Below are 8,890 nucleotides of genomic sequence, written 5' to 3' on the forward strand. Positions count from 1 at the left end.
TGCCCAAGGTCACAGAGCAGGCAAGTGGCAGACCCAGGATTAGAACCCAGGTCCTCCGACTCCCATTTAAAGCAAAGAAAAAATAAGTTGGTAATCAGAATGTATTAAACTAAAATGAAGGTGGGTTAAATTTAAAATTTTGTCATTAGATGAGATAAAGATGCTCCTCCTACTTTAACTCTGAGCATTTCGTAGGCTGATTCTCTGGCGTGGGCACCCGGGACCCCTGCGTGGTGAGTGAGATATGGGGCTCATGAGTGGTGGAACATTTGATCTATGAGTGTTGAGACTTAGTAGTTAGCGTCTATTGCAGTGCTTTGCACACAGTAAGTGCTCAATAAATATGATTGAATGAAAGAATGAATGAAACACAGACTACTACTCCTTTGCTTCTTGGATAAACCAATCCTGAGCAGCTTGGCACCAGGAGGATACTTTCTCTGCCTTCCAGCATTCCCACTTCTGGCTCTGGGAACTTGCCATATTTTTCATATAGACTGTGCATCCACTCCACAGCCTGATGGGTACAGCCGTCCTATTGTCAATCAATCGTATTTATTGAGTGCTTACTGTGTGCAGAGCACTGTACTAAGCGCTTGGGAAGTGCAAGTTGGCAACATATAGAGACAGCCCTACCCAACAGTGGGCTCACAGTCTAGAATGGGGAGACAGAGAATAAAACCAAACATATTAACGAAATAAATAGAATAGATATGTACAAGTAAAATAAATAGAGCAATAAATATGTACAAACATATATACATATATACAGGTGCTGTGGGGAAGGGAAGGAGGTAAGACGGGGGAGATGGAGGGGAGCGAGGGGGAGAGGAAGGAGGGGGCTCAGTCTGGGAAGGCCTCCTGGAGGAGGTGAGCTCTCAGTAGGGCCTTGAAGGGTGCCTCCTCAACCATCTTCCTTCCTCTACCCTTCCCTCCCTGACCCCCCAACAGAAGAGCCAATTTTTCATTTTGAGACGGGGTGGGGGATGCCAAAAAGAGGGCCAGGACTCTTATGGGGGTGAGAATTGGACGGGGCCAGGTTTTAGGAAGTTGTCAGAAAGGTGCCATTTTGGGTCTTTTCAACTCTGGAAAATTCTCAGATCTTGTGAGAGGCCTGGGATGAACAGGTCTCGGAGTCCAGCTGATAAAACTGCGGGGCCCTTCAACCTGGAGATGAAGCGCTCCAAAATAATAATAATAATATTTGTGGTATTTAAGTGCTATGTTCTGTTCTAAGCGCTGGGGTAATAATAATAATTGTAATGATGGCATTTGTTAAGCGCTTACTATGTGCAGAGCACTGTTCTAAGCGCTGGGGGGGATACAAGGTGATCAAGTTGCCCCACGTGGGCTCACAATCTTAATCCCCATTTTGCAGATGAGATAACTGAGGCTCGGAGAAGTGAAGGTCACACAGCAGACACGTGGATGAGTTGGGATTCGAACCCACGACCTCTGACTCCAAAGCCCGGGCTCTTTCCACTGAGCCAAGGCAATATGAGACGCAGTCCCGGTCCCACAAAGGTCTCACAGTCTTAATCTTCACTTTGTGAATGGGGGAACTGAAGCCCAGAGAAGTTAACTCATTTGCCCAAGGTCACACAATAGACATGGTGGAGCCAGGATTGGAACTTTTAGACTGTGAGCCCACTGTTGGGTAGGGACTGTCTCTATATGTTGCCAATTTGTACTTCCCAAGCGCTTAGTACAGTGCTCTGCACATAGTAAGCGCTCAATAAATATGATTGATGATGATGATGGAACCCAGGTCCTTCTGATTCCTAGGTCCGTGCTCTACCCACTAGGCCTAGCTGCTTCCAAGCTCTTGCCAATCCCCCCAGCCATCAGCTCCGCTGTAGCCCTGCCGTTCTGCCCTGCTAGGCTAGGCAGGTTCAGGCCTGGGGAACAATGGAAGAAAGGAGACTGAAGACCATTTTGGCCGCTGCCCCTTCTCTCCTCCCCTCCTTTCCTCCACTGCTCCAAGGCTCTTGACTGGTTGTGATGCAGAGAGGCAGCAACCCTGAGGCAGGTGTCTGGATCAGTGAGAGTACGTGGAGGGAGGGCTCAAACAGGTGCTAGGCACACTCCCCTCCCCCTTGGCTGCTATAAAGGAGGAGAAGGTGCCCAGACCGCAGTAAGATCCAGTCTCCTTCCCATTCCAGGATGAAGGCCCTGACGCTCCTGTTGGCCCTGGCGTTGACACTGGACGGCACCGCTTCCCAAGGCCGTAATTATCTCTCACTTTTATCCTCTAGACTCTCAGCCTCACCTGAAACTGGTGCTCTCCTAGAGTGGGAACGCCTTCGTAAAGTGGATTACTGAATGGGAAACAGGAATTCCCAGCCTCGCTGCTCGATTCCGAACTCTGTTGGGCACCGCTCCCAACACAGCTCTTCCCCCGGCTCGGTTCTATCCCTGGCACATCTCTTCCCCCTGCACGCCTCTTCCCTCCACAAAGCTCTTCACCCTGCTCGGCTCTGGCCCCGCCATCAGATCTGCCCCCCTTTCGGAGTTGGATGGGGAGCTGACTCTCCAAAAGGCATCTGTTTCCCTGCTGGGAATTCCCTTTCTCAGTGGACTGCGGGGGAGGAAAAGAGAGAAGAGGAGAAGGGATACCGGCAAGGAAGGGAAGGAAAGTGGAAAGGTTTGGGAGGAGCCTGGGGAGGAGAAGGGAGGGAAGTAGGGGAATCCTTCAATCGAAGGGAACCGCCTCTGGTTTTTGAGTTGAGATTGACAGTAACCCCACTAACTGAGGTTTGGAGGAGATCACAGGCGTATTTATTTATTTATTGTCATTTATTAAGCGCTTACTATGTGCAAAGCACTGTTCTAAGCGCTGGGGAGGTTACAAGGTGATCAGGTTGTTCCACGGGGGGCTCACAGTCTTCATCCCCATTTTAGATGAGGGAACTGAGGCACAGAGAAGTGAAGTGACATAATAATAATAATGGTGGTAGTTGTTAAGCATTTAATATGTGCAAAGCACTGTTCCAAGCGCTGCGGAGGATACAAGGCAATCAGGTTGTCCCACTTGGGGCTCACAGTCTCAATTCCCATTTTCCAGATGAGGTAACTTATGACCCACAGGACTTCTGATGTAATGGATCCTTTCTAGGGGGTCTTCACTCACTGTTTGGCTTTCCCCACTCCAGGGAAGAGGCAGGCCATCCAAGGCGGATCACCTCACTCTCTGGAAACTGGCTGGGCCGCAATCTGATTGTTCCAGTCAGTGCTAATCACCCAAATGTGATTCTCCACCCTTTTCCGGGAGGGGCCACAGAAGTCCTGCCTGATGAGTGCTCTCAACCTCCAGGGCAGGGAAGGCAGGAGAAATGAGGCAATCGAGGCACAGCGAGGTGCAGGCTGTCTTGGGTCAGGAGGACAATTGCAGTTCTGGAACAATGACCTCCTCTAGGGGAAGACTGCCAAGGCTTTGGGTTCTAGTCACTTGGATTATTGTGGGGGGTTTTAAGCGCTTTCTATGTGCCAAGCACTGTACTAAACGCGGGGTAGTTACAAGGTCATCAGATAAGACACAGTCCTTGTCTCATGGGGCTCACAATCTAATGGGGAGGGCGAACTGGTTTTTAATCCCCATTCTACTGATGAGGAAACTGCGGCACGGAGAAGGTAAGTGAGTTGGCCGAGGCTGCACATCAAGCAAGTGATGGAGCCAGGACTAGAACCCAGCTGTCCTGGCTCCCAGTCTTGTGCTCATTCCACTAGGCCATACTGCTTCTGGCCTTTACAGGATAAGGGTCTTTAGGCAGAGATTTTCCCCTTTATCCGCATTCTGCCCCATGAAACCAGGTGCTTTGTCATAGCTTTTCACTCCCCTGCCCTAGACCCCACCTGATTGATTAATCTCCAACACCCTGGTGCAAGATTCTCTTTCCTTCACTTGATGGGGGGCCGTGGGAGGGAGAGAGAGAGAGCACATGAGTGTGTGTGAGCACTTGCCCTTCTCCCTCCTGGTTAGGGCTTTGAGGAGGAGGGTGTGAGGAGGGGCAGAGTGGACTGACAAGTCTCTCCTCACCTTCAAAGCCTTGTTAAAATCACATCTCCTCTAAGATGCCTCCCCTCCTTTCTTGATGGTATTCATTCATTCATTCAATCGTATTTATTGAGCACTTACTGTGTGTAGAGCACTGTGTTAAGCGCTTGGGAAGTACAAATTGGTATTTGTAAAGCATTTACTATGTGCCAGGCACTCTTCTAAGTAAAGTAATCAGGTCCCACATGGGGCTCACAGTCTTGACCCCCATTTTACAGATGAGGTGGCTGAGGCACAGAGAAGTTAAGTGACTTGTCCAAGCTCACACAGCAGACAAGTGGCAGAGTTGGGATTAGAATAATAATAATAATGGCATTTATTAAGCGCTTACTATGGGCAAAGCACTGTTCTAAGTGCTGGGGAGCTTACAAGTTGATCAGGTTGTCCCTCAGGGGGCTCAAAGTCTTAATCCCCATTTTACAGATGAGGTAACTGAGGCACAGAGAAGCTAAGTGACTTGCCCAAAGTCACACAGCTGACAATTGGCGGAGCTGGGATTTGAACCCATGACCTCTGACTCCAAAGCCCATGCTCTTTCCACTGAGCCACGCTGATTAGAACCCAGGTCCCTAATTAAGCCTTCTTTTCTCCAACTCCCTCTCCTTTCTGTGTTGCCTATGCACTTGATCTGTACCTTTTAAGCACTGAATATTCACTTAAGTCACCCCACCCTCAGCCCCACAGCACTTCTGTCCATAATCTATAATTTATTTATTAACAGTCCAGAGGGAGACACAGGCATAAATAAATAACTGTTGAATTGTACTCTCCCAAGCACTTAGTAAAATACTCTGCACAGGGTAAGCACTCAATCAATGAATTGTACAATAAATACAATTATTTGGTACCGAAGGGAGCGGCTGACAGCAACAGATTTTGCTAGGAGGCAGCAACAGTCTGGGAATGCAATGGTACATAAGGATGTCATCACTTGGGCCTATGAGTACCATGACATAATGGCATCAGATATCACGTGGGAGGTCCCATAAAATTAAATAGCACTGATCCCCCAAGGGGATCAATCACAGGTGCTGAGTGGGATAATGGTCAGTTTGAAGAGGCAGATTTTTTGCCTTATTCATTCAATCTTATTTATTGAGCACTTACTGTGTGCAGAGCACTGTACTAAGCGCTTGGGAAGTACAAGTTAGCAACAGATAGAGACGGTCCCTACCCAACAATGGGCTCACAGTCTAGAAGGGGCAGACAGAGAACGAAACAAAACATGTGGACAGGTGTCAAGTCGTCAAAACAAATAGAGTTAAAGCTAAATGCACATCGTTAACAAAATAGAATAGTAAATATGTACAAGTAAAATAAATAGAGTAATAAATCTGTACAAACATATACAGGTGCTGTGGGGAGGGGCAGGAGGAGAGGAAAAAGGGGGCTCAGTCTTGGAAGGCCTCTTGGAGGAGGTGAGCTCTCAGAAGGGCTTTGAAGGGAGGAAGACAGCTAGCACGTGCTCAGTAAAGGAAGGAAGTTTCCTGGGGCCTCTGGGGAACATTTCCCCAAGCCTGAGCCCCATGGAGCGATGTGACCCTCCCTGAAATCCCCATGAGGGGCTCCTGTCACTCTGCAACATCCCTGGGTCTACTGGCCACGGAGAGCAGGGAGGGAGACCAGAGCCCAGGTCTGAGAACTGAATGATCAGAATCTCCAACTGACTGTAATTTCTTTGTGCCCCATGCTCACGCCTGCGGCCCACCTGACCCCTCTCCGCTACCGGGGTGTTCCCGTTCCTATGGAAGTCGGAGGTAAGGACTGTTCTTGGGGCTCCCCCCCAGCTCTCCCACCTTTCTCACCCTCTCTAAGTCCCATCCCAAGCAGCTGTTGGCCTTAGGGATGGTGACTTCCCCAGGAACTGTTCCCTTTTTGTGGGAGAGGACACCATCCCCAAGGCACGGGAAATTCCCCAAAAGTATCACATCCACCACCCCCACACACAACCTCCTCTACCCTTGTCAACGGGACCCAGGAGTCCTGGAGCCCAGCATGGAACTCCTGGGGTGAGCCCTGGCACGGTCTCCTCCTAAGACTTCCAGCAAACTGAGCTCCTTGCCGTGCTGATAGACTTAAGGGATGAAGAAGGAGCGGGGTAGGGGGATGGAGATGGAGGAGACTCCTGCCATTGATGCCACCATCCCCAAACTCTACAACCCCAACTTTCTTCCCTTTCCTAAACCATCCCACTCTTCCCCTGTGGAGAAGGGAGAGACACCAGAATCACTCCTCCCAATTCCAGCCCTGGGACGCTTTAGTTCGGAAGGGAAGGGGAGGCTTCCTGGATAGGGACTGTCTCTATATGTTGCCAATTTGTACTTCCCAAGCGCTCAGTACAGTGCTCTGCACATAGTAAGCGCTCAATAAATACGATTGATGATGATGATGATGAAGTGCAGGGCAATGATCCAGCTGTGATGTCTCTCTGCTTTCCACTGGGACCCGGGACACCTGACACCATCTCCTTTGCTGGATTCATCTCTTCACCCCAAAAGGCGCAGGTGAGCACCCAGCCCCCAGGACGGGCCTAGGAGAGGTTATATTAGAGCCAAACTAACTGTCTTTTCTATTCCTCCCCCTTTCTACTGGTCTCTGTGCGTGGTCACCCAATGCCATCTCTTGTGTGTTGTTCTGCTGCCATCCAAGTTGGAGGTGAGAATCAATCTGCTCCCTGCCCTGATCTCATTTCCCTTGAGGAAGGACATTTCCTAACACAGTACCGTGGAGGCTAAATGTGCCCAACCAGAGATGTTGCCTCCAGAAGGGAGCTCTGGCCCCTGTAGCATGTTTGGGGTAGAAAAAGGCTGAACAACTGAGTCCTGGCTGAGGGAATCCAGAGCCCTGGGGCCTGCCTCTCTAGGTGCCCTCGAGGTTGTGCTTGAATCGGGACTGAACAAGCAGAATTGCCATCACTGCCAGTGTCAACACTTACAGGGTGGTTAAATAGGACAGTGGTGGTGATGGTGGTGGTGGTTGGGGGGACAGGGGGCATTCCTCCCAGAATCTGCTACTTTGTCAGATGAAGGGATGAATGGGGCCAGGAAAGTGGAAAATCTAACCTCCCAACGTGCTTTCCTATCCTATTTGGTCTCTCTTTAGCGTCCAAAAGTCACCCTACAAGTGGCCGCCTGAGGTTTAAGAAAAGCTTCAGGACCTGGGAGGGTGTCTGCGTTTCCTCTGAATTCCCATGCTGGAATTTGAAGCCTCCAGTCTGCTTTGAACAAATACAGGGTAGTAGCAACTCTGCCAGGAGAGGTAGCTCGGTGGGATGGAGAAAGCCAGGGTGGAGTTGGGACACCAATCCAGGCTTTGCTTTCAACCCCTCCTTTCGGCTCAGCCCAGTGCTATTTGGAGGCTCTGGGCAAATGCTTCCTTTCTCCATCTCTCGGGGATCAGCTGTCACTCCCTTCCCCACTGCCTCCATGCCCCAGGTATCTCTTTCCATCCCAGGCAGGGAGGTCAGTGATAGAGGTTGGCGTAGCAGATACAGCGTCCCATTGCTGCAAGGGCCTGTGCTCTAGTGCTCTGGTGTCCAGAATTCACCATGTGCCATCCTAACCATTGTTTTTCTCCTTGCCCTCCGTGATCTGGGCTTCATGGAATACCACTTTCCGGTCTGAATTTCGCCTTCTGCATGGCAGGGCTGGGTAAGAACTATATCCAATCCTATTTGATCTCTCTTTAGTGGCCACAAATCACCCTACAAGTGACTGCCTGGGACTTCAGAAAGGAATCAGGACCCAGGAGGGTGTCTGGGCTTCCCCTGAATTTGATCGTAGCCCCTGTTCCCACCCTATTGCTGTGGGAGAAAAGTCAGAGCTGCTCTCCTCAACCTCCATTCTCCTGAGGGTCCCACATGACTTAGAAGGTGTCCCCTTGAGCTACTCCCCATGATTTCCAGGATACATGCCCTAAGGCAAGGCCTTTGCATGGCTTCTCCATCTAGGTCCCGTCCCAAACAAGATTTATTTCTGATTCACGTTGATTTAAGGTTTCTCCTCTATATTAGGCATTGGAGACTCCTGCAGTATGAGCCAAAGTGATCATGCTCACCACTGTCTCCTGCTACCTAGGGGCCCCTGAGTTTAGCCCTGTGATTGGCACTATAGAAGCAATGCAGACTGGAGACCTGGAAATTTGGGGCCCAATGTGCTTTAAGCTGAACCCCAAAAGTCCTCCAGAATGAGGCAACCTCAGTTCTTGTGGGGGCTGGACCAGGAATAAGCAGGGTGCATGGGGGCTGCCGTGAATAGGCTCAGTTGCTATACTTGCCAAAGACCAAAGTTTTTGCTGGCCCAAGGAGTTATGAAACTAGTGGGGGAGGAGAGGAGAAGGCACTACATATCTTTTCTAAGTCTCTATAGAGGTGTGGGCCTTTATCTATCAATCAATCAATCGTATTTATTGAGCGCTTACTGTGTGCAGAGGACTGTACTAAGTGCTTGGGAAGTACAAGTTGGCAACATCTAGAGACAGTCCCTACCCAACAGTGGGTTCACAGAGGGAGACAGAGAACAAAACCAAACATACTAACAAAATAAAATAAATAGAATAGATACCACTGTCAGGGCTAGGTATTTCTAAAACATTTGCCCTTCTTTCTATTGTCCCTCACAGAAGCATTCTGGGAATGGGGTGGATTGGGGATATAAATGGAGCTGGCAGCGGGGTGGGGGGGACCTTTTATTCTTACATGGGGAGTCTTTAACTGAGACTTGGATGCCAAAAATATATGCCCTCAGGAGAAAGCAGATGCTGAGGTCAGTCCTAAAAATGTGCCCATTATTTTTGCCCCGAGGGAAACAGAGACACATCCTGAGGTAAAAGCAATGT

Source organism: Tachyglossus aculeatus, chromosome 9, assembly GCF_015852505.1.
Source record: "Tachyglossus aculeatus isolate mTacAcu1 chromosome 9, mTacAcu1.pri, whole genome shotgun sequence".
Lineage (NCBI taxonomy): Eukaryota > Metazoa > Chordata > Mammalia > Monotremata > Tachyglossidae > Tachyglossus > Tachyglossus aculeatus.